This window comes from Rutidosis leptorrhynchoides, chromosome 3 (genome assembly GCF_046630445.1).
Source record: "Rutidosis leptorrhynchoides isolate AG116_Rl617_1_P2 chromosome 3, CSIRO_AGI_Rlap_v1, whole genome shotgun sequence".
Taxonomy (NCBI): Eukaryota; Viridiplantae; Streptophyta; class Magnoliopsida; order Asterales; family Asteraceae; genus Rutidosis; species Rutidosis leptorrhynchoides.
The window spans coordinates 67703372-67731058 of NC_092335.1; positions in this window are offsets into that span (position 1 = coordinate 67703372).

Sequence of the window (27687 nt, forward strand, 5' to 3'; positions counted from 1 at the left end):
CTTATAATTTTTCGGTCTGGCACAAGGTCCTGTCTTGGACCATGCTATGCAACCACCGTTCTTACGGTTGACACCCGATTTAGTTCAGGTGACCTAATGAATTCCAGGTGAATTCCTAGGATTTCACGTTCAATGGTAATGAACGCATTGAAAATGGGTTTTCAGAAAACAAATCGGTTTATAGTTTTGATCAAAATATTTTCTCGTTCAAGCTCGAGTTTAGATATCATTGAATTCCATGAGTTTGTAATTCTCAATCTTTAAGGTCAATCTCAAGGATTGAGTAATATCAGGCTTAAAAGCCGATTTTTTATCTTTTAAGGAGATTATCCTTTCTGGGGATCTGATTCATTAGTCTTATCCAGCTAATTTGCATGGTGCCCCCCATTGTATGAGATAAATCCTTCACATGGTTAGGATAAATCTGACCACTTGGCGACCCTGTTTAATGCTGAGGTCCGTGGATTTCCTGCTGATTTTAGTGATGACTTTTCTAGATTTTTCGTCAACCTACAGCTGGTCTGGACGACAACTTCCTGACTTAAATCAAGAAGCGCGTTTCTTTTTCGGAAGACTTTACTTCCTTTTAATGATGGAATTGATTCATCGTGTAGATCCATCTCTTCTTTTCTTTCATCGGGTAAAACAGTTTAGTTTAGTCCAAAGTAAAAGTATTTTCAGTTATTTGTTACAGATATATGTGACATATGTTTAAGATAACTTGGTAAATTTTCCCACACTTGGCTTTTATTTTCCTTTTTATCGTCCTCTATTCCATTTTAAATGAATTTTAACATTTTGGTTTGTTTCTCAATTTATGTCCTTTCCGAGGTAACAATAATTTCGGTGTTAAAACCTAGTTTTATCGTTCATAAATATGTATAAACATGATTTTGAGTTCATTTAATTGAAAATTTTGTAAAATTTTACTAGAATTGGGTAGTCAGTATATAAGACTAGGGCTGTTCTTTATTATCAGAGAGCACTAGATTCTAATACAACTACTGCTTTACTAGTATTTTTAATGGTAACCAAGTGTATAAAGTAAAAATTTTAAAATCCGAAAGAATTTAACCCCTTCCCACACTTAAGATCTTGCAATGCCCTCATTTGCAAGAAATCAGTAACAATTTAAATTATTGAGGGTGATTTGTGTGAAAATGATTAAATTTTTACCAAAGTTTCCAAATATATTGGCGTTTGTTTGCTGAATGATAAATGGTGCACATCATTTGTTCATTCCGTCTTGTTGTTATTTCACATATATTTTGCATCTTGTCGTCAAAATTAGTTGCTTTTGCTGAACTTAATGCCAGTTTTTGAAAATGCGTTGTTTTACCCTGTTGTGTACATAAGATAAACTGCAAACATATATACATATTTTTGAAGTTTGGTATATTACCCCACATTCAAAAATTATTAAAATCTAAGAATAAAAGTTAGAAAATTATAAAAACTATTACAATATTAACATAAGTATTAAACATATCAACATTACAAATTACAAAATAAATAAAACTAAGTAGACTAGGGATGATACTGGTACCAATAGGGGTTCCAAGCATAACCATAGGTGCTATAGAATGCTTCGGCAGGGTTATACGTAGGATACGGTGGTTGCATCTCTATAGACCAGGGAGGGAAGATGGGTTTCAGTGTAGGAATATAGTTTCTACCTATATGTTGGCAATGAGCTATGATTTGGTTCTGATGAACTTGCCAATCTTCAAATGCTCTCTGTCTAGCATTTTCGTACTCCTGTGAAGCTATAAACCTTTGCATTTCTTGCATCTCATTTCCCCCTCCTACATTACCTTGCTGTTGGTTTCTCTCAACCTGTGGATGTCTACCATGGTATTGTACTGCGGCGTTATTTCGCCTCTTCAAAACTTTCGCACCATGGTATACATTTAAACCTATAGTATCGCAGGGTTCTGGTTCTTCGACTAATAATCCCCCCCGACTTATATCCACACCGAGATATTCAGCAATCAAAGTAATAAAAATACCACCTCCTATTATGCTATGCGGTCTCATCCCCCTAACCATAGCTGATAAATAATAACCCACACAATAAGGTATACTTACAGTGCTTTGTGGGTCTCGAATACACATATGGTAAAACAAATCCTGTTCATTTACCTTTTCCTTGTTCTTACCCCTTTGTGTAATCGAATTAGCTAAAAACCTATGAATCACTCTTAATTCTGCTCTATCTATATCCAAATAAGAGTAATTTTCCCCTTTGAAATGGTGATGGCTTGTCATTTGACTCCACACACCGTGTGTATCAAAATTTTCATCTATCTTTCTACCATTTAGTATCAATCCTCTACAATCGGCAGATGCTAACTCCTCAGGCGTATATATACGTAAAGCCTGAGCCATGTCTAGTAAAGACATGTGATGCATCGAACCTCCTAACAAAAATCTAATAAAAGATCGATCGGTTAAACTAGCTACCCGATCATTCAGCTCTATACTACACAACAATTCTTCACACCATACTTTATATACAGGTCTACGCATGGTGAATAAACATACCCAGTCATTAAAAGTAGAATTACCATACCTCTGTACAAGTAATTCCCTAATTGGCCCGGCCAATTCTACAGCTTCTAAGGGTCCCCATTCTATGACCCTCGGTACCTCAACAACCTTAGAATGTAGAGTATGCAAACCCCTTTGGTATTTTGGATAATCTATCCAAAGTCTGTCAAATCTCAGGTTCGGGTGCAACTCTTCCAAGTGCATATCAGAAAAGGTCATGACTGGATGAGGTATATCTTGCTTGTAGTAGTTATCTACCTCCTGTTGTTCCGCATTCTCAGCAGGAGCATTGCGAGCTTGGGATGAAGATTCACCCCTTTCAGTCTGCAAAACACATCAAACACAATTTTTGTGCATCCAAATATGCATTAGTGTCAGCAAAATCATCAATCAAAATAATTATAATGACATGATCAATTTATATCAAACTTAAGCTCATTTTCACATTTTTATCAAATCTACACTTTTTCAAATAAGCATATACGAAAATGTTCGCCAAGTTCATAAGCATTCAACTCAAATAACATGTCAAAATAATCATTACTAGCAATTAAACAAGTTTCAAATGGCATTATCTTTCAAAAATCAAGTTCATGAATTTTTAGACTTGAAAAAGTCCACTTTAATTCTCAAAATCATGTTTAGGCTCAAAGTTTGGATCATTTAACTACCTAAACATGTTACACTACTTAATTTAGCAACAATTCATGAAAAAAATCGGCCATAACCTGTTTATATCAAAAAGCCCCAAATTTGCTCAAGAACACAAACCCTAGATTACTCAAAATTTGAAGTTTAAGGCTTCTAATCATGTTAAACAGCATCAATCTAGGTTATACAAGCATAATACATAAACAATTTAAGCCTAATTACACTAAAAAGCATCAAAATCAAATTGGGGAAAAAATTGCTCAAGAACACCAAATTTCGGATTAAATGGTGTTTAGGTGTAGAAATTTACCGTTTTTCTTGAGTAATTCCTAGATAGCATCCTTCTCAACATGATTTTAGTAAAAGATTTGATGATTAACGGTTAAAAATTGTGATTTTGGGGGTTTTTTTCGATTTTTTTTGGGTTTTTCGCAGTGTTTTTTCAGTATTTTTGGTGTGGTGTGTTGGGACTGATCAGTTCTGCTGTTTTATTATTATTTTTTCTGTAATTTCATCCCTCCGCGAGTCGCGGTGTTTAAGGCTTCAAACTCCGCGAGTCGCGGAGTTTGCTTTTTTTTTTTTTTTTTTTTTTTTAACATCTTATATTAATTAAAACAATTAAGTAATTAATTTTAAAATTTTGTTTCCCTTGTTATTTAGAACGAGGTCGTTTCGGATCGATGTCCTAGTCCGTCCTTCGACAAAATTTTAAAATTTGTCTTTTTGTAGCGATTGTTTTAAAAGCTAAGATTTTTGGGTTTTTTTAATGTTTTTGGCATACTTTAATTTAATAAGATTAAAAATAATGATAATAAAAGTTCTCGTCCCTCCCTCGGGTAAAGCAATTTCGGTTTAAAGACCTAGTCTTCAACTTACGACGAATTTTAAAAATCATATTTTTAACTTAATGAGATAAAGTAAATTTTTGTTTTTAAATTCACACAATTTAAATATAAATTCAAAATTAATATTAAAAATTTACACCAAACTTACAACTTGAAATGCATAAAATTAAAAATTCATATTTTTTTTAAAAATTAAAAAATTACACCAAACTTAATTTAAAAATTCATATTATAAATTCACACCAAACTTATATTAATTTTTCAAATATTTACAATTTTAAATATATTGTTTTTACAAAGTTTACAATATTAATTTAAGATTTATATATTAATTTTAAAAACATGGTAAAAATAAAATTAAAAATCTTTTTGGCTTTTTATCCCACTTTAATCAATCAAATATTATCAAAAATATGCGCCCCTCTTTTCGGTAAAGTAATTTCGGTTCCAAGACCTAATTTAACTCATGACGAATTTTTGAAATATTTTTGGTTGATTAATTAAAGATATTTATACCTTAAGAATAAACGTTAAATTTCGCAGTGATGTAATAAATTTTTGTATGATATCAATAATTTCGGTCGCCAAACCTAATTTTATTCAATACCAATTTAATACTTTATAGCGTATAAATTAGCGTTTATTATCAAAAGGTTAAAAATAAAATAAAAAATAAAATAAAAACTGTACAGACTTACCTGTGAAATAGATTTCTTAGTTATATGATCTATCCCATTCATAAGATAGTCGGTTTAATTGGTTTTCCATGGCTACATAGGCGTAACCTCGAGCATTCAGTGTCTTTTCTTCTAAACATATGAACGGTCCATCTCTGCATAAAGTAACAAATTTGGTATTTGAATAGGTTTGATTATTTGAACATTTACCTCCATGTGACCATTTTCCGCATTTGTGACATCTTTCTAGGTGTCGTGCTCTTCTTTTCGCTGCGGATTTTGATTTTCCTTTACCAAATTGTAACTTATTATCTTCGCATCTGGATTCTTTTCTAACTCCGTCCATTCTTTCTCTGATTACTGATACTATTTTGCTCGGAAGTGTGTCATTATTACGTTTAGTGATCAACGCGTGTAGCATTAGACCATGGTTTAGTTCACAGGCAGTCTTCATTTCCTAAAAAAAATAAAAATTCAGAATGGGGGGAGAAGACTAGTTCTTTAGGGTCTGCTAGGGAAAGACCATTCGGGTTCCATTTTCGAGAACTACACGAAAACTGACAATCTAACTCTAACAGAAATACATATTATCCTTTAAAGACTTGATTCTCCCCACATTTAGTTAGCTGTGGTATCGAAATTGTGATTAACATTATTTTCAATTGAATCATCAACAACTTGTATATCTTTGACTTTTACTTCAATCCATTTGTTGATTTCCTCCGTAACTTTCACAAATTCAACTAACATTGCCTTTTCTTTTGACGATAAATTGGATATTAATCGGTTATATAACTTAAAGTTTCCTTTAATCTTTGCATCGTGAATCCGTTTATAAAGTTTCTTCGTTGAACTGTTAAAAATGAGTTCATCTAATTTCGTATCATCAACGGCATTCTTTGTGATTGGATCATCATTAAGTGTTTCTTCATCTTCCCCACACTTATGCATTTTTATTGGCCTAACAGTTTTGGTTTGTGGAGATCTAAACTTTCGGTTCACAAAGGTGATCGATGTATCACCATTCCTAAGTGTCATTCTACCTTCTCTTACATCAATGAATGCCTAGGTGGTTGCTAAAAATAGGCGACCTAGAATTAGAGGAACATCAAGGTTTTCCTCCATATTAATCACTATGAAGTTTGCAACAAAGGTCAAACTTCCCACGTTAACAAGTAAATTATTTGCTATTCCAACCGGGTGTTTAATGGTTTGGTCAAATGATTGAACACCTATTTTGGTTGGTTTTAATTTACCCATGCCTAATCTTTTGTATAAGGAAAGAGGCATAATATTTGCACTTGCTCCTAAATCTGAGAGTCCATTATATACAGCACCATCATTAAGTAAGCAAGAAATGATAAATTCACCCGGGTCTCCTGCTTTAGTAAGTCGAGTTGGTTTGTAAACTTTTTTCGGGTGTTCTTTCCTTGATTCTTTCATTTCTATTTGAATTTCTTGTTCACATTTTTCTTCGTTTCTTGGAATGGGAGGTTTGTATAGGAATTCTTCTTCATCACTCAAATTTGAATCCTCCCTATATTCCAGTTTTGATTTTTCATATGTTGTTGATAACATATTTATGTTTTCATTTTGAAGGTTTTCTTGGGTGGTGAAATTATGATTAACTTCATTGTCAACTTCCATTGGACCATGTATGTAATATTTAACTCTGTGACCATTAACTTTAAATTCAATTCCATTTGAATTTATTAATTCTATCGTTCCGTATGGGAAAACTCTTTTGACTATGAATGGTCCAGACCATCTTGATTTCAATTTTCCAGGAAATAGCTTGAATCGTGAATTGAAAAGAAGAACTCTGTCTCCTTCTTTAAATTCTTTTGAACTTCTGATTCTTTTATCATGCCATTTATTCGTTCTTTCTTTATAGATTAACGAATTTTCGTATGCTTCATGCCTTAATTCTTCTAATTCGTTTAGTTGACTTAATCGTAGACGTCCGGCTTCATGTAAATCAAGATTACATGTTTTCAAAGCCCAAAATGCTTTGTGTTCAATTTCTACTGGAAGATGACATGCTTTTCCATAAACAAGTCTAAAAGGTGTGGTTCCAATTGGAGTTTTGTAGGCTGTTCTAAAAGCCCAGAGTGCATCCTCCAATTTAATGGACCATTCCTTTGGATTTGATCCTACGGTTTTCTCTAGAATACGTTTTAAAGCTCGGTTGGTATTTTCAACTTGTCCACTTGTTTGTGGATGATATGCGTTGGAGATTTTATGAGTTACTCCATATCTTTTAAGAACTTTCTCAAGTTGATTATTACAGAAATGAGTACCCCGATCACTTATTAAAGCTTTTGGTGTTCCAAACCTTGCAAAAAGACGTTTTAAAAAGTTGACTACAATTCGTGCATCGTTAGTTGGGAGAGCTTGTGCTTCCGCCCATTTAGATACATAATCAATGGCTACGAGTATATATAGATTATTATGAGATTTTGGAAATGGACCCATAAAGTCAATACCCCAAATGTCAAATACTTCACATACTTGGATGACATTTTGTGGCATTTCATCACGTTGACTTATTTTTTCGGCCCTTTGACATGCATCACAGGATTTGCAAAGAAGGTGTACGTCTTTGTAAATTGTAGGCCAATAGAATCCAGCATCATAAACTTTTCTTGCTGTTAGTTGAGGCCCATAATGCCCTCCTGTTGGTCCTGTGTGACAATGGTTTAATATTTTACTAGCTTCATCTCCAAATACACATCGGCGTATTATTCCATCGGGACAACTTTTAAACAGATGTGGATCTTCCCAAAAATAGTGTTTTATATCACTGAAGAATTTCTTTCGTCTTTGGTACGATAATCCTTTTTCAAGGAATCCACAAACTAAGTAGTTTGCATAGTCTGCAAACCATGGAATTTCTTTATAATCTATCTTTAATAGATATTCATCAGGAAAGTTGTCTTGTATGGCCGATTCATTTAGAACTTCTAATTCGGGATTTTCAAGACGAGAAAGATGATCAGCGAAGAGATTTTCTGCTCCTCTTTTATCTCGGATTTCAATATCAAACTCTTGTAAGAGTAAGATCCAACGGATTAATCTTGGTTTAGCATCTTGTTTTGAAAATAGGTATCTAAGAGCAGAATGGTCGGTATAGACCACCGTTTTTGCTAGAACGAGATATGATCGAAATTTGTCAAAAGCAAAGACAATAGCAAGGAGTTCTTTTTCAGTAGTTGTATAGTTCGTTTGTGCTCCTTGTAACGTCTTACTAGCATAATATATAGGTTGAAATCGTTTTTTAATCCTTTGTCCTAAAACGGCTCCCATTGCAAAATCACTTGCATCACACATTAGTTCAAATGGTAGATTCCAATTTGGTGTTATCATGATCGGCGCATTAGTGAGCTTCTCTTTAAGAATATTAAAAGATTTGATACACTCATCGGAAAAGATGAATGGAGCATCCTTTTCTAGGAGTTTATTCATAGGAGTGGCAATTTTAGAAAAATCTTTTATGAAACGTCGGTAAAAACCGGCATGCCCTAGAAAACTCCTAACTCCTCTAACATTGGTGAGATGTGGAATTTTAGCAATTACATCTACTTTAGCTCTATCCACTTCAATTCCTTCTTTTGAAATTTTATGTCCAAGAACGATGCCTTCTTTAACCATGAAATGGCATTTCTCCCAATTAAGAACTAGATTTGATTGTTCGCATCTAATAAGCATTCGTTCAAGATTAACTAGACATGATTCAAATGTATCACCGAAGACTGAAAAGTCATCCATGAATACTTCCATGCATTCTTCTATCATGTCATGAAAAATCGCCATCATACACCTTTGAAAGGTTGCTGGAGCGTTGCAAAGTCCAAATGGCATGCGTTTGTAAGCAAAAGTACCATAAGGGCACGTGAATGTGGTTTTCTCTTGATCTTCGGGTGCTATTGGAATTTGAAAATATCCGGAAAATCCATCTAGAAAACAATAGTAACTATTTCCGGCTAATCTTTCCAACATTTGATCAATGAAAGGTAAGGGAAAGTGATCTTTTCTGGTGGCGTCATTTAATTTTCTATAATCAATACATACACGCCATCCTGTTACAGTCCTAGTAGGAATAAGCTCATTTTTCTCATTTGTAATGACAGTAATGCCACCCTTCTTAGGCACGCATTGAACTGGGCTTACCCATGGACTATCAGAGATTGGATAAATTAAACCTGCATCTAGCAGTTTAATAATCTCTTTCTTAACTACATCTTGCATATTAGGATTTAGTCTTCGTTGGCGTTGCACATACGTTTTATGACCTTCTTCCATAAGGATTTTATGTGTGCAATACGAAGGACTTATTCCTTTAATATCATGAATCTTCCATGCAATGGCTGGTTTATGGGCTTTCAACACAGAAATGAGTTGTGATTTCTCATTTTCAGTAAGAGAAGACGATATTATTACAGGTAATTCAGATTCACCATGTAAATAAGCGTATTCCAAATGGTTTGGAAGTGGCTTTAACTCTAATTTCGGAGGTTCTTCTATCGATGATTTATATCGATATCTGTCTTCTTCTTTTAGCATTTGAATTTATTCTGTTGTTGGTTCATATCCATTAGCTATAAGTGTAGCTAACATTTCAGCTTCATCAATTTGTTCATTACCTTCTCCTAAAGAACATTCTCCTGTTCCTTGTAATTCTGGAAATTCTTCTAATAATTCTGCATGTGCATCTATAGTTTGAATATAATAGCATGTATCATCTGCAGATTGCGGTTGTTGCATTGCTCTATCAACTGAAAATGTAACACTCTCATCCTCTATACTTAGGGTCAGTTTCTTACCGAACACGTCTATCATTGCTTTAGCCGTGTTTAAGAATGGTCTTCCTAATATGAGAGGAACTTGAGAATCTTCTTCCATGTCCAAAACAACAAAATCTACTGGAAATACTAAAGTACCAATTTTAACTAGCATGTTCTCCATTATCCCTCTAGGATATTTTATTGATCTATCGGCTAGTTGTATGCTTATTCTGGTTAGTTTCAATTCTCCAAGGTCTAGTTTAGCGTATAGTGAATACGGCATTAGATTTATACTAGCACCTAAGTCTGCCAATGCTTCTATTGAACTAAGACTACCCAGAAAACATGGAATTGTGAAACTTCCTGGATCAGATAGTTTTTCTGGTATCTTATTCAACAGCACTGCTGAACAATTAGCATTCATAGTAACAGCTGAGAGTTCTTCCATTTTCTTTCTATTTGAGATTAGATCTTTCAAGAATTTAGCATATCTAGGCATTCCTGAAATCACATCAATGAAAGGAAGATTTACATTTATCTGTTTAAACATATCCAAGAATTTGGATTGCTCGGCTTCAAGTTTCTCTTTCTTCATTTTACTTGGGTAAGGAAGTGGTGGTTGGTATGGTTTAACATAAGGTTTAGCCTTAACTGTGTTATCTTCATTAACCTTTTCAACTACCGGTTCTTTTTCCTTATCTTGATCAGGTTGTGGTTCTTGTGGAGTAGGAATAGCTTCATCAGAAGTTAAAGGTATTTCAGGTGGTTTAAGTGTTGTACCACTTCTTGTGGTAATAGCTTTAGCTGTTTCATTCCGGGGGTTAGCATTTGTATCACTAGGTAGACTTCCCGGTTTTCTTTCACCTATTAACCTTGCTAGGTTACTTACTTCTTGTTCCAGATTTTGAATAGAAGCTTGTTGATTTCTAAATGCTTGAGCATTTTGTTCATTGGTTTGTTTTTGAGATGTGAAAAACTGCGTTTGAGTTTCAACTAGCTTCGTCATCATATCTTCTAAATTCGGCTTTTTATCATCGGTTTGTTGTGGTGGTTTTTTTTTGAAAATTAGGTCTTTGCTGGTTGTAAGTATTATTGGATACTTGTTGATTGCTAGGACCTTGTTGGTTGTTGTATGGAATATTTCGGTTATAATTCTGGTTTTGATTGTAAATTGGTCTTGGCGGTTGATAATTATTCTGATAATTATTTCCAGGCCTTTGGTTTATGTATGAAATATTCTCTCTTTGTTCCATTGTTAATTCAACACTGAGATAATCTTTTGTCAAATGCGGTCCTCCACACTGCTCACAACTAATTCGTATTGAGTGAATATCCTTAGTCATCTTTTCCATTCGTCTCTCCACAGCATCTATCTTTGCGGAAATGGAATCTAAGTCATGGCTAGAATCGGCTCTAGCTGCTTTAGATGATCTAACGATGTCTTTTTCTTGGTGCCACTCATGTGAGTGGGAAGCAGTGTTATCAATAATTTTGTAAGCATCAATTTCGGTTTTCTTCATAATAGAACCACCAGCTGCTATATCTATGTCTTTCCTTGTAGTGATGTCGCATCCTTGGTAGAATATTTGTACTATTTGACAGGTGTCTAAACCATGTTGCGGACATCCTCTTAATAACTTTCCATATCTTGTCCACGCCTCATATAGAGTTTCATTCGGTTTCTGTGTGAACGTAACAATTTCTGCTTGAAGTCTTACGGCTTTAGATGCCGGAAAGAATTGTTTAAGAAATTTGTCAACTAAAACGTCCCATGTATCGATCGCCCCTTCAGGTAACGATTCCAACCAATCTTTGGCTTCTCCCTTTAAAGTCCAGGGAAATAACATGAGATATATCTGTTCATCCTCCACTTCTCGGATTTTAAATAGTGTGCAGATCCTATTAAAGGTACGTAAATGTTCATTTGGATCTTCCTTCGGCGCACCACTAAATTGGCATTGATTAGTCACCATGTGTAGAATTTGTCCTTTAATTTCATAATCTGGCGCATTAATGTCTGGATGAGTAATTGCGTGACCTTGGCCAGTGCGTTTAGCTCTCATTCGGTCTTCCATACTTAAAGGTTCCAGATTCTCCATAATTGAATTTGTTGAATCTGAATCACTAGATGATTCTGATTTAATGGTTCGTTCCTCAACAATCTCTGTTTGAATGATTGGTGGTTCCGGAGGAAAGTTTAGTGGTTCAGGATCTACGAACCGTTCCTGAATATTCTCCGGATTCTCAATTGTGAGGTCGGGTTCAAAAAATGGATTATCGGAAATTTGAACTGAAGTACTTGGTTGACTGGATGACGATTCTAAAGAAAAATCAACGGCGGTAATATTTGCTAAATGTCTTGATCTAGTTACAGGTGGTGAACGTACAAAAGGTGGTGAACGTCTTGCTCGGTGCATTCACTGAATATCCTATTAGTTTTTAAAAGGAAAGAAAAATTATAATAAGTTATCCAATCAATAGACTTTTCTGATTTTGCCCACGTTTCGAATAGCCAAAAGATGCAGCAGAGGGGCAGGATTCGTTTGGTCTCAATATAATTGAGGACTGTTTGGCTCCAATAACCCGGTCCACGTACAAATTCAACTATTACTACGAACCAGAAAATTTTGATGTCTATCAATTTAACCACTTAAAATAAATTTTCGTAATTTTAAGAAATTTAGATAAGAAGTAGAATAAAAATCTATGTCCTAAAACTAGAATAGCGAGAAATAAGAAAGAAAAAGAGTTCGTCGAAAAAATGTCGAAAAAGAAAAATGCTTGAAAAATAAAAGGTGACGGAAAAATAAAAGAAACTTATAAAACTTAAAAACACTTGACTAACCTAACCTTATTACTACAACTAACTTAAAATTATAATCGCAAATTGAGATTACTAATTGGAATGATAATTGATACATAGGTAAAAGTCGTCTAAAAATATTAAAGCTTACAGGAAAAACTAAATCCCAAATGGAAATAAATTAAAAAGAAGCTAAAACTTAAAAAGGCGTCGCAAAATTCTAAAGCACCTAAATCTTAGTCTAAAGAAAAAGCACTTAAGGAATTCTACGGCAAAGCCTAAAAATCTAGAAGTAAAAATAACTATGGCAAAAACTAAGTTTAAAACTAAATATGAGCGAAAATTACAAATATTACGCTAAAACAATTAAAAATGGACAAAATATAAAAATATACAAAAAGTTGTAAAAAGTACAATTTTTTTATAAAAATATTATTTTTATATTATTTTATAAAAGTATTAATTTAAATATATAAATAAAACTAATTAAAACTTAATATAACTAAATGATTAAAATTAAATATTAATTTAATTAAAACCTAAATCTTAATTAATTAATAATAATAATTATTACTCCGTATTAATTGCAGTTAGGGTTTCTGGCAGGCGTGTCAGAAAAATCTCCGCGAGTTGCGGTATTTTAAACAGCAAACTCCGCGAGTCGTGGGGTTCCAGAATTCAGCTGACAGGTTTAAATATTCGACGCGTTTTTCTTTTTTTTTTATTTTTTTTTTATTTTCTGTTTTAAATTTTTCTGTTTTATAATCTAAAATTTATATATAATAAAAACTTATATTTAAAAACTAAAATAAAAATAGAATTACTTTATAATTTTATAAATAAAAATCGTAAAACTAGATTTATATATATATTTTATTTTTTTTCGGTTTTTATATTTATAAAATATATTTATAAAATAAATTAAATAAAACTTATATTTTTACAAACTAAAGAAACTTTATAAAACTTAAATATTTATCAAACTCCTAAAAATATTTATATTTTTGTTTTTCTTTTTATATTTTCGAATATTTAAAACGTATTTTTATAAAAATAAATTTTAATAAAAGTAAACTAAAAATCTTTTTTTTTATTAGCGTTGCGCTTCCGGCTTTTAAGAGATTCCCCGGCATCGGCGCCAAAAATAACTTGATGTCAAAGCTAAGGGGTATAAAATACTATTAAAGTTTACAAGGAAATACTATTAAATACGATACAATTTTACACAAGATATTTATTTATTTATAGAATGGATATACTTAAACCTTGCTACAACACTTATAGGCAGTGTACCTAATCGTACAGTAGTGTAGTTTTTAGTAAGTCCGGTTCGTTCCACAGGGAATCTTTTTTAAACAAAGCTTAACGCTATATTAGTTTACTTTTATAAAAATACAAATATATATATAAGTAATATTATTATTATAAAGGGGGGTTTTTACCGTTTAATGACCGGTTTGTCGATTTTAAAACTTTAGTCGCAGTTAAAACCAAATGTAAAATATTAAAAATAAATACAAGACTTAAATTAAAGCGTAAAGTAAATAATGATAATGAAATTGCGAATAATAAAAGTGCGATAAAATAAACTTGCGATAATTAAAAAGTACGATAATTAAAAGTGCAATTAAATACAATAACAATAAAAATGCGATAATTAGAAGTGCAATTAAATATAAAATAAAGGAAATTAAATATGAAATAAAAGAATTATGCTTATTTAAACTTCCGTAATCATGATGTTTGACGTGTTGATTTTAGTTTTATGCCCATGGGTTAATTGTCCTTTGTCCTGGATTATTTAATATGTCCATACGGATTTTGTCCATAATAATCCATCAGTCATAAATATAAAGAGCGAAAGCCTTCGTCAAATTATTCTTATTCCCGAAGTCAAATATTCCAACTAATTGGGGATTCGAATTGTAACAAGGTTTTAATACTTTGTTTAACGAATACACCAGGTTATCGACTGCGTGTAAACCAAGGTTTTACTACTTTGTTAATAATTACACCAATTACCCTTGAATGTAATTCACCCATGTTTCGACAAGTCTATTAACTATTAATCCAGTTCCGTATCCGGTAAAATGAATAATTATTGGTATTTATAAATATCCCGCCCACCGTACCCAGTAAAGCGTATGTGGTTATATATAAATACGTCGAATTATAAGTTTGTATATTAAATTAACAAGGTATTGTTTAGTTAATATAAAACCCATTAATAGCCCATAGTCTAATTTCCACAAGTGTCGTTCTTTTATCCAAACCCCAATTATGGTACAAAGCCCAATTACCCAATTTTAGTAATTAGCCCAACATCATGATTACTTCGGATTAAATAAGCATAATAATAACTTAGCTACGAGACATTAATGTAAAAAGGTTGAACATAACTTACAATGATTAAAAATAGCATAGCATTACACGGACATAATTTCGACTTACACCCTTACAATATTCGCTAACATACCCTTATTATTAGGATTAAAATTAAAATTAAAATTAAAATATAAATATAAATATATACGATATAGATAGAGAGATGGATATATGATGGATATAAAATGCTCAGAATTCGGTTGCTTTTATAGGGATTTTCAAAACTTGGGGCTCCGCGACTCGCGGCATTTTTGGCCTTCAAACTCCGCGAGTCGCAGAGTTTGAAATTACAGCTCAGTCCCTTTTGGAGTCTTTCTTGCCGACGGATTTTTAAATAAATATAATATATTAAATAATTATAAGAATTATTTAAATATTATATTATATTTATGTGCATAGTTGACTTGTAATTTTTAGTCCGTTGCGTTGAGCGTTGAGAGTTGACTCTGGTCCCGGTTCCGGATTTTCGAACGTCCTTGCGTACAATTTAATATCTTGTACTTTGCGTTTTGAATCTTGTACTCTTGTAATTTTGAGACGTTTCTTATCAATAATTGGAACCTCTTTGATTGTGTTTTGTACTTTTGAGCTTTTTGGTCGTTTGCGTCTTCAATTCGTCGAATCTGTCTTTTGTCTTCACCTTTTATTATTTAAACGAATATCACTTGTAAATAGAACAATTGCAACTAAAAGCTTGTCTTTCTTGAGGAATAATGCTATGAAATATATGTTCGTTTTTAGCATTATCATTAATATTCTTGTTAGTAATATTATTTTTATTATCATATTTATTTTTAGTATCATAATTATTTTTATTATCCTTATTAAGTATATTTACTAATATTATTATTATAAATTAATACAATTTCTTTTAATATTATTTTATCAAATGATTTTTAGTTATATAACACAATAGTTAATATATATAACATATCTATATTAACATTTTATAATAAATACTAATTATTTACTTAAAGTACATAAAATAGAAATATTTAAATTAGTTATTAATGAAACATATAAGCTATTAAAATAACAATTATATCATTAATAATATATAAATTTGTTCGATTACAATTATATATGTTAATATATATATAAATGATATAGGTTCGTGAATCCGAGGCCAACCCTGCACTTGTTCAATATCGTCAAATGTATTTTTACTACAAAATACATTATATGAGTTTCATTTGCCTTTTTACCCTTTATATATTTGGGCTGAGAATACATGCGAAATTTTTATAAATGTTTTACGAAATAGACACAAGTAATCGAAACTACATTATATGGTTGAATGATCGAAGCCGAATATGCCCCTTTTTCTTGGTAACCTAAGAATTAGTAAACCAGTCTACTAATTGACGCGAATCCTAATGATAGATCTATTGGGCCTAACAAACCCCATCCGTTGTAGCGGATGCTTTAGTACTTCGATGTTGTTTTATCATGTCCGATGGATGTCCCAGAATGATAGGGGATATTCTTATATGCATCTTGTTAATGTCGGTTACCAGATGTTCAATCCATATGAATGATTTTTATGCAGATGCATGATATTTATGAGAAATGAAATGAAAATCTTGTGGTCTATTAAATTAATGGAAATGATTGTTTATGATAAATTAATGAACTCACCAACCTTTTGGTTGACACTTGAAAACATGTTTATTCTCAGGTATGAAAGAAATCTTCCGCTGTGCATTTGCTCATATTAGAGACATTACTTGGAGTCGATCATCGCAATGGGACCAGATGTTGGTGACTTCGTCCAGATGGATTAGGACGGGGTATGACACTTATCTCTTCCTCATGATAATAGTTTCTTCTCTTATGTAGGCACCCAAAAGATGAAATTCATTATGAGATTTAATGGTTAATTAATTACTCATAATAATTATTCATAATTATTTGAAGCGGTTACAAGTTAAACTTCAACCTCACCTTCAATAGATACGAGTACATTTCTTAACTTGGGATGATACAAAATTATGTACTCCTATTTTCTAATCATAAGCCTTTCACATTGATTTCAGCTTATGATTTTCATTAGAAGGGAATTGAATATCTTATAATTAGAAATATATGCAGACTTTAAACCCATCCTCATAACAAACTTGTCAACCAAGTCTCTGATGTGTGTTTTCTACACCTACTAAAATTAAACTGTACCTAATAATTGACTCCACACTTATGAGAAACTATCTCAATCGTATGTAACTAGCACATGTGAGTTCAGGTTTGTCCACATTGAGCAGTTGAATTTAAGAATTTAAAACTAATAAGAATTTTAAGTAAATTGAAGAGATATTTTATTTTAAAAAATAAATAAACAAAGGAACGCAAATAAATAAATACGAATTTAATAAGACAAAGACATCTACTTAGACTTAATTCTCTAGTATCATAATTGCTTTTATGAAGATAGTTGTAGTCAAATTTCTAAGTATAACTGTCGTTAACCTAGTTCATTAATTAATTACTATTTATTAAGATAAGCTGGTGTCCTTCACTTAGATACTAATTATATTGAAAGTGTAAGTTAGTAACACTCGTTTCCCCACGCTTCTTAAGAACACAATCAATCAAACTAATTACTCAAAATGAGATTCAAATAAAGGATAAATTGATGTCCCCTTCATTTTTAAATTATTTCATCGAATTGCTATCATTTCTTGCAGCTTCTTTGTTTGTTGCTTTGAACTCCTCTTTATTATTTTTCTTCCTTTCATTTGCTTTGTAAACTCTTAGACCAAAACCATGAATCCAAATGTTGTTTAGAGTTGTGAGGAAAGCGCTTTCATCCTTGACATCTGCGAACCTTACAAACCCGAATCTCTATCCGTTCATTAACGTTTTCCTCGCCAAATAGAAATCTCGAACGTCGCCGTACTTTTTGACAGCCCACCATATATCAGATTCAATCCATTCCTCCGGGTCACTGTAGAAGAAAAACAAAGAGCCAATGGCTTTGCGGTATCGAGGTCACCCTTACAACCTTGAGGTTGAGGGTTCGAGTCCTGTTTAGGACAATTCGTAGTGTATATATTTGAGTTAGATTTAGGTGGGTGTGTGAGTTTGCCTTAAAAAAAAAAAAAAAAAAAAAAAAAACGAAGTTATGTTGTCGCTATTAATCCTCATCGTGAATTACTATTTGTATTTAATTAATGACAAGTAATCAATCTAACCTATATTCTATAATACTAGGCCCATAATCGGGATTATAAAGTTTTCAGAAAAGGGATTATCACCATAATGCCCATTTTTGTTCACCTTCTTGCGTTAGAGCCAAAAAAAAAAAAAAATTGCCAAATTGTCCGCGCAAGGTGCCTTGCGTCCTTGCACCTGGGGGTTCCTCTTGCGACCTTGCTTCCCGGGGACGCAAGGACGCAAGGTGCCTCTTGCTCCTGCCTGATCGTTTTCCTTCAGACATTTCATCGAACACCTTATGTGTATGCATATTTTTTTAAACTTGGTAAGTGATTCTCAACTTCTCTGATTTGAATATTGATCATGCAATCGAAGAACATGGTTAAAAATCTAAAAACACAGTTTTTGAACATAAGTACATAATAATATAAATGGTTTATAAAATGGGTTGTTAATAATATTATGAAATCTGTTAGTGGTCATAATATATGCTTTGGGTTGTTGATGACTCTCAAGTCCGCATTTTGGTAAATTACATAAGTACATAGAATGGGATGTTGGTTGGTAATTTGATATATGTACGAGCACGGCATTTTGGTAAATTACAGGGAGGCATAAGGTGTATTTGCTGGCATTTAGTTTCAAAAATCTACATATCGTTTTATTCTATTTGAGTGCCTATTACAATGTGGTGTGCTTGGAGGAATTAATGATGCCTAAAACTTGTGTCAGGGTTCTGATTGTGGTAAAGATGCAAAACAAATATATGACACATATAAGCCTTAAAATTCTCATCTAAAAGTAGAAAACATAATCTGGAGTTGAGCTTAAAAGATGCCCTTTCTATGAAATGTATCCTTCTAGCTGATGTTTGGAAATTTAGGAGCAAAAAGAATAATTAGCCTCACACTTTCTGATAAATGTTTTATGATACTTACCAAGTTTGAAAAAATATGCATACACATAAGGTGTTCGATGAAATGTGTGATGATCCGTCCAAATCCCTTTTGGACGAATATATCATTCATCGATTTCACAGTGAGGTACTGACCTCTACATGATACGTTTTGTAAACATTGCATTCTTTTGAAAAGGCACACCATAATTGAATATCAAATTCCAAGGTTTTTGACGTTTGATGATTTCTACATATAGACAATCACCGTAAATAATAGTTTACAATACTACATCCGTTGATAATGCAGTCAAAATAAGATACATGGTGATGATTTTGTGAATGCAACGTTTTCTCGAATAAAGCATGTATGACTCCATGCACATAGCTTGTATCACATATAAGCAAACAGCGGAAGACTTCTAGAAACCTGAGAATAAACATGCTTAAAAGTGTCAACACAAAGGCTGGTGAGTTCATAGTTTTAATGTTGCGCATAATCTGTACATAAAGGTGGATCACAAGATTTCAGTTGTTTCATCCAGAAACGTTTATCAAAATATTCTATAAGATTGAGCACCCTGGTAACTAAGCTTTAACGTTATAATAAATACCCCTGTTTTAACATACATACAACCAACATGTACAATACACGCAATCCAACGTGCACTAAACTCAAATAGCATACGTCTGTTTTATAATTCAGGCTAGGGTTTCTATACCTGGAACAGACGGGGATGTCAAGCCCTATGGATCTATATACAACTACTCTCGCCCACCAGTTCTTATAACTGGCAGTTACTAGTAACCAAAGCTAAGGGATTTTCGGTTCAAACTAAGTGTAGAATTTAGTATGTACTTGTGTCCATTGCGTTTAAAATAAAGTGCATGTATTATCAGCCCAAAAATATAGATTTCAAAAGCAATTAAAAAGAGAATCTATAAACTCACCTTAGCAGCACATAAGGTCATTCACCGAAATGTGACCGAAACTCGGAATGCAAAATAACCGTAGATCTCAACCTAGAGAACATATGTTGGTCAATACATGTCTAACAAGCTAGGTCAGGTCATAGTATATCACAATCCTAATTCTCGAGACCAACATGCAAAAGTTAACAATAGTCATCTCAAAAGTCAACCTGACCCAATATGATCTTTAAATCTATACATGTTTATTAACATAGTATAAGTCTTGATAATTGAACGAATTTATAGTTTATCACACTCAAAATATTACTTATTTCAGGAGTTATATTATATTTGAATTATCATGGCAATCGAAAATATTTTATTATTTCACATAGTTTTTTCAATACTTGTAGAATCAGATTATAGTGTTTATAAAGCTTTAAAACATGATAAAACGGCCAACTTTGACAATTGTTCAACAAAAAGAGATGTGCCTTATATAGAAATTCATTTATTCGATTAGTAATATCTAAAAATCCAATTTATCAATCTCATAGACAAGTTGTTTAAATATTAGTTTACAGTTTCAAACACAATTTCAATTAACGTCAAACATAATTCAGTTGACCATATCTTTTAATCCGTTCATCGAAACTACGCGATTTCTAAATGAAAAGTTATTAATTTTTCGATAGCTTTCCAACGACATGCATATCATATACTTTATATCAGTAGCATATGTATCAAAGTCATGATTCATCATAGACTATCTAACGATAAAATTAAAGCATACAAGCATGTGTAAACATATATACTCGAGCACTCTGGATACACTATTAATGTATAAAAGATAAGATATGAATGCTCACGTATCAATATTGTGATTCAATATTGTAGGAAAGTACGTAGACGCAACAGAGATGATAAACACTAGGTTTGACTTGCGAACAATACCCATGAACATTACCCATAACCTCCATAGCTATAACCCATAGTTTCCTTAGCTTTGAATCATTTGAAAACTCGGTTTGAAATCATTTGAGCAGTACTTCGTCGTAGTATTTTATGTATAATACTAATAATAATAATTAATGATACCGCAACCCGCATGCGGAATATATACATATGCAGGCACTCGCTAGCATGCGTATGCGTGTACTTTGTATGCGGTATGCGGCATGCGAATTCGTATCTTGTGCTTTTGTTCCCGGTACGGCGGTTACTTGGTCCTCAAGTAAGTATCTTTTCCATAATTATATCCGTGATTCAGGGGAGTTGGTTATGGAAGGGATTACCATTATCTCGGATGGTTCTAGAATCAGGGTTGGCCTATATATACAAACCCTAATTATCATTCTAACGATGACAATCACGTTACGTAATCAACACCTACTGCACAATAAGCTATCATCGTACATCTTTCCAAGGTTTACAGGTTAGTCTCTTATTTGCTAGCACCTACAACCTTGCTTGGGGCCTTCTGATCAACGACCGTTATCGAAGATGGACTTAATCACTTGGCCACCCCGCCGACATCATCATGTCGGCCAGAGTTATTCATGGTAGCCGGACCGGAGAGCCTTGTTCTAAGATCCTTAAACCCCACTTTACGTACTGAACAGGCATATTAACCCTATAGTAAAAATATGCATGATCAAGTGGTGCTTTCATTGAGAGCGTAACTAATTCAAGACGTGTTTAATTGTTTTTTCTTTTAAAGTTTTGAATTATAAAGCTCATTATTCGCAAAATTTTTGAATTTTTTATCTCTTTTACAGTATCATGACTTCCGGGGACTCATCGGAACGTACTCAAACAGACAATCAAAACACGTCATCTGGTAATCAGCAGACGCAAGCTATGACTACAGGGGCGGGATATACGCCTTACCCTCCACCAGTGTCCGACGAGCCTTTCCAAAGATACAAGCCGATATATCCGGATGGAATTACACCGCCAAGGGCAAACTCGCCGGTCACAACTACGCGGCTAGATTTTTCTGCAGTGGATCCAAGAGTTATCTTTGCAGGCACTAGCGGCGAACCTATAGGCCCGCATGTAGTATGCTGCGGCCAGGTGCCTATTTACAGCACCACCGTATCAATCCCTCTGCAGACGCAGGGTTGTTAGCAAAGTTCGTCCTTTACACCACTGCAGCCTTGGCAGCCACCGCACCCAATTTCACAGTTTCTAACCCCTGTGGATGCGCATGCGTTACTTAATAGTTGGGGGTTCGGTGTCATTATAGATGCCATTCTCATTGGACGCCGATAACCGCAGAACAGCAAAGCACTGCGCATACGGTTGGACTTATAACGTCATATCCTCAGGTCTCGCAGGCATCTGCGCCACAGGTTTCGGCACCTTTTCAGCTACCCGTATACTCTGCGCCGGAAAGCCTGCCTTCTTTTCCAACGCATCAGCCTTGGTTATATCCGCAAATGCCGGGGCAACCTTGGCAAAATATTCAGGGGCAGGCGAATCACGCAAGCCAATTTATGTAGGTGGCACCTCCTGACATGGTCAACTTATTTTTGCAACCTGATTTTGTTCAGGATATGATGAAGCGTTTCTTCGCAGGGCTCAAAGGTGACCCTGTTAAACCACCTTTTGAGCTACCAACTACTTTTGATAAGTTTCCTCCGCATATAACTGCATATCCGTTTCCATCAGCGCCAAAGATACCCCACACAATGGGTACCTATAATGGCTTGACTGATCCAGATGATTTCTTGCAGCGGTTTAAAGGCGCAATGTGCACCCAGGGGATGGGTGGATCCAGTTGCGTGTCAGATATTTCCCATGACACTACAGGGCATTTCACGCGAATGGTTCAACAAGCTCCCGGCGGGTAGCATATCTGGGTTCATGGATCTGCAGACGAAGTTTTTGCTGCAGTATCAAAATCAAAGGCCGCACAAACGCACCCACATTGAATGTCACGATATTGTGCAGAAACCCAAGGAATCTTTGGGAGAATTTCTCACAATACTAATGAGTGCCTGCGCATACCAGATCTTAAGCCAGAATAACAAATTTCTAGGCTGATACATGGTATAAGTACAGAGCGTCATCCAACGATGGTAAGGCGTTTGCACCATATAGTCCCAACAACTTATGCTGAAGCGCTTAATGAATGCCATGACTATATGCGGAGTGGCGAAGATAATGATATTCCAACAGCTAGCTCACGCAACGAAAGGCAAGACGATGATGATCGTTCGCGCGATCAAAATCGCGGTAACAGCTCTCGCGGAAGATACCCTAGTGGTGGTCCTATAAGAAATGATAAAGGGCGAACAAGTGGCAGTTTTCGAAACAACAATCATCGCGGTATTAATAATCAGAACTATGCACTGCTCAAAAGCTTGTCTAAAACACCAAAATAAATTTTAGCAACCGAACCAGTGTGCGCGACCTTTGCGGTTCCAACTCCGCTTACAGAATTTGGTAAGCGGGATAAAACAAAGTATTGTGAATTCCATGACGATTACGGTCATGACACTAATCGATGTAAAAACCTGATGGAGCGAGTGCTTAAAGCGCTGCGCGCAGGTAAGTTGGATCACCTAAAACCACCTAAGAAGGATAAGGGAAAAGCCGCAGAAGAAGGGTCGAAGGCTAAAACTTTCGCATGGCAAAAAACAAATAAAGTTAAAAGCGCCGATGTAACCATCAATATGGTTGACGCAGACAAAGTTGGCCAGCGAAGGAAATACAATGACTACCAGGATTGGGAGCTCATTCGAATTTCATTCCCTCCTGTAATGTCGATTGACACAGTTAACGAGCCCATTATCATCAAGTGTCGCATTCCTAATTGCGGAATACAGATCAAACGCATGCATGTTGACACCGGGAGTGGCGTCGACATTATGTATGAGCATTGCTATCGTTTCCTTCCTGCAGAAGTTAAAGCGCAGTTACGCCAGCCAGATATTACGCTATCAGGATTTTCCGGAGAAAGTTCATGGCCGCTAGGCCGGATAGAGCTAGTAATAGAGCTTGCGGACGATAAAGATCCGCAGTTATTCAGACACCAGTTGGTTGACTTTTATGTGGTTCGTTCGACTTCGCGTTACAATGCTCTACTAGGGAGAAATTTCATACGACATTTTAATATTATACCATCGGTAGTGCATGGCCTGATTACGTTTCCTACAATGGGAGGAATTGCCACGATTGCGTCACATTAAACAACAGAGTTATGTGGTTCAGTTGGGCCTGTAAATATTCCCAGCATGTGAGAACAACTCGCAAGCAGTACGATCATAGAAAACCGTTTACATCCGGATAAGCGAAATAAAATTGGCGCAGGCTTGTCAGCCGAAACAAAGGCCAAATTACATGGAATATTATCTGCAAACGCAGATGTTTTCGCATGGCAAGAATCAGACATGACTGGGGTTCTGCGTGATATTGTGGAACATAAGTTGAATGTTAATCCATCACTCACACCCGTTAGACAAAAGAAGCGACATATGGCTCTTGAGCACAGTGATTGGTTATGCGCAGAAGTAGATAACCTTGTCAAAGCAAATATTCTGCGGGATGTGCGGTATCAGACATGGGTCGCTAATCCTGTGTTGGTGAAAAAGGCCGACGGTAATTGGCGGATGTGTGTTGATTTTAAAGACATTAATAAAGCGTGTCCCAAGGATAACTACCCTCTCCCGGAGATAGACTGGAAGGTGGAATCATTGTCAGGTTTCCGGTACAAGTGTTTTCTAGATGCATACAAGGGTTATCACCAAATCTTAATGGCTGCGGAAGATGAGGACAAAACTGCTTTTCATACGCCACAAGGTATTTATTGTTATACGAAGATGCTCTTCGGATTAAAGAACGCAGGCGCAACCTATCAGCGCGTAATTGACGCAGCCTTCAAGCACTAAATTGGTAGAAATCTTGAAGCATACGTCGATGACTTGGTAATTAAACGTAACACTGAAGAAGAAATGCTCTCGAACATCCTAGGAATGTTTGCATCTCTGCGCAGGATCAATATGAAGCTTAACCCGCTCAAATGCAGTTTTGGGGAAGAGGAAGGCAAGTTTTTAGGTCATGTAGTGACGGCGCGAGGAATTAAGGAGAAATCCCAAAAAGATTGAGGCCATTGATAGTTTACTATCTCCAAGAACAAAGAAAGATGTGCAGAGTCTAACCGGGAAGCTCGCGGAAATCACGCAGTTTTTGTCAAAAGCTGCAGAGCGACAGTTGCCATTCTTTAATACTTTGAAGAATTGCTTGAAGAAAAAGGACTTCGTATGGACTCAGGAAGCAGAATCATCCTTTCAGGAGATGAAGAAGGTGCTCGCTGAATTATCAACACTCACCGCGCCAGTATCAGGAGAAACGCTTACGCTGTACCTTGCGACATCGAAAGAGGCTTTCAGCTCGGTTCTTATCGCAGATCGCGGAAAGGTAATCCACTCTTTTATTTACTTTCATTATTTATTTCACAGAAACATAACACTGAGGTTTTCTCAGACGCAAATGCCGGTCTACTTCGTAAGCAAGACGCTGACATCAAGCGAAGTAAACTATTTACCAATAGAAAAGCTAGTGTATGCGCTAGTCCACAAGGCGCGGCGTCTGCACTGGTACTTTCAATCTCATCCAATTGTGGTTCTAACTGATCAACCGATTAAGCAGGTGTTATACAAGCCTGAGATTTCTGGCCGAATGGCTAAATGGGCAGTTGAGTTAGGAGAACTTGAAATAAATTTTTATTCGCGAAGTGCGGTTAAGGGTCAAATACTTGCGAATTACCTAGCAGAGTTACCTGCGGATGTTGAGGCATCTGCAGAGCATTAGGATACGCCTGTGCCACCTTTGTCACCATGGAAATTATACACCGATGGTGCCTGTAGCGTGGCTGGTGCGGGTGCAGGTGTAATTTTAACTGGCCCAGATGGCGAAGAGCATACATATGTGCTGCGGTTTAATTTTGCTGTTACGAACAACGAAGCAGAATACGAGGCTTTGTTAGCAGGTATGCGTATTGCGCATAAATTAAATGTTAAAATTCTGCACGCTTATGTGGATTCAAAGCTGGTATGCAGTCAAGTTAGCGGAGACTTCGAAGCGCATGACATAGCCATACAGCAGTATTTATCGCTTGTTCATAACCTCGCTGACCAGTTTGAGGCTTTTCAAATCTCCCACGTAATGCGGGGCCAGAATAAGAAGGCGGATGCGCTTAGCAAATTGGCTGCTTTGGCCTTTGATCATCTGGGGAAGAAAGTTCTTATAGAAGAACTACATGTGAAATCCATTGTTATGATGCCTTTCGTGGCACCTGTTGAGGAATCCAGCTCATGGATGACACCCATCATTGCTTTTCTGTAGGACGACACCTCACCTGAGGATTCAGTGGATGCAAAGAGAGTCCACACTAAGGCACCACTTTATGCCCTTGAAGGTGACGTCCTATATCGAAAAAATTATTTAGGGCCGCATTTAAGGTGCATTGGTCCAAAAGAGGCAGAGGAAGTTATACGCGAGGTGCATGAGGGTGCATGCGCTCTTCATTCAGGGCACAGGTCTATTGTGTCAAAAATTATGCGGCTAGGTTATTATTGGCCCACTATGTACGCATATACCGCTCGCATAGTTAAGCAATGTGAATCTTGCCTAATACATGCACCTATCAGTAGAGCACCTGTGCATCCAATGATACCAGTCTCTTCACCATGGCCATTCTGCAAATGGGCAATTGACATAGTCGGACCATTTCCAAAAGGCCGAGGTAATATTATCATTTATTTTATACCATACGCTATTTACATCAGTATCTTACGCATACTCTGCGCACGCAGGAAATATCAAATTCTTGATTATTGCAATTCACTATTTCATGAAGTGGGTTGAAGCATGACCGATGGCAATAATTTCAGGAAAAAGGGTGCAAAATTTTGTATGGGAAGACATTGTTTGTCAATCCGGTATACCAAACGAAATTGTTAGTGATAATGGTACGGAGTTTGCGGGGGATCCTTTTCGCAGTTGGTGCGCAAAGCTTAATATTAAGCAAACTTTTACTTTCGTTGCGCATCTGCAGGCGAATGGCCAGTGCGAAGTCACCAACTGGGATATAGTATCTGGAATCAAAGCTAGATTGGGTCATGGTCGCATTGGTTGGGTGGACAAACTACCTAAGGTTTTCTGGGCGCATAGAACAACACCCAAAGGAAGCACTGGTGAGACTCCGTTCAGTTTGGTCTATGGATCAGAAGTTGTTGTACCCACAGAAATTGGGTGCCAACGTTCCGCATACCGAATTTTGACGAGCAAAATAACTCAGAAGCTTTGCTGGAAAATCTTAATCTGCTTGAAGAACGCAGACTCTCTGCGGCGGTAAACGAAGCCAATAATAAGCAAAAAATTGCAAAGTACTACAATCAGCGCGTGCATTCGCGCTCTTATAAGTGCGGGGACTTAGTTTGGTGTCAGAATGACGCAAGTCATGCGGAGGATACTGGGAAACTGGGCCCCCGTTGGGAAGGTCCATACAAGGTAGCAAAAGCAAGCAACACCGGGGCGTACCATCTCGAGACATTAGATGGAAAACCTGTGAAACACACTTGGCATGCGACGTTGTTGAAAAAATGTTATATGTAGCTAGATGGACCTGATCACTCCAATTTATTTTAGCACATTTTTTTTCTATGTATTTTTCGTCCGTTTGGATGTGTCGCGGTTGTAATCATGATGAATGCCAATTAAATTTTTACTCGCGCATACTTTTGTTGTGTATTTCTTTCCTTTTAGCATGCGGTTCCTGCCTACTTAAGGGGTGTCCTCTAGCCCCCGTGCGGCAGAAGCCTGTTTGGTTACAAGGCTAGACATTAACGGCAGGCGAAGGGAATTGGCTTTCCCCTAACCAAGCGCCACGCAGACTAGATGGCTGCCAAGTCTACTTAAAAATACAAGCATTGGTTTGCTTGTGCGTAATTACTCTCGCATTGGTTTGCTTGAGGAACTCTTAAGCATAAAAGCATTGGTTTGTTTTTGATTGCGTTGCTTACCATAC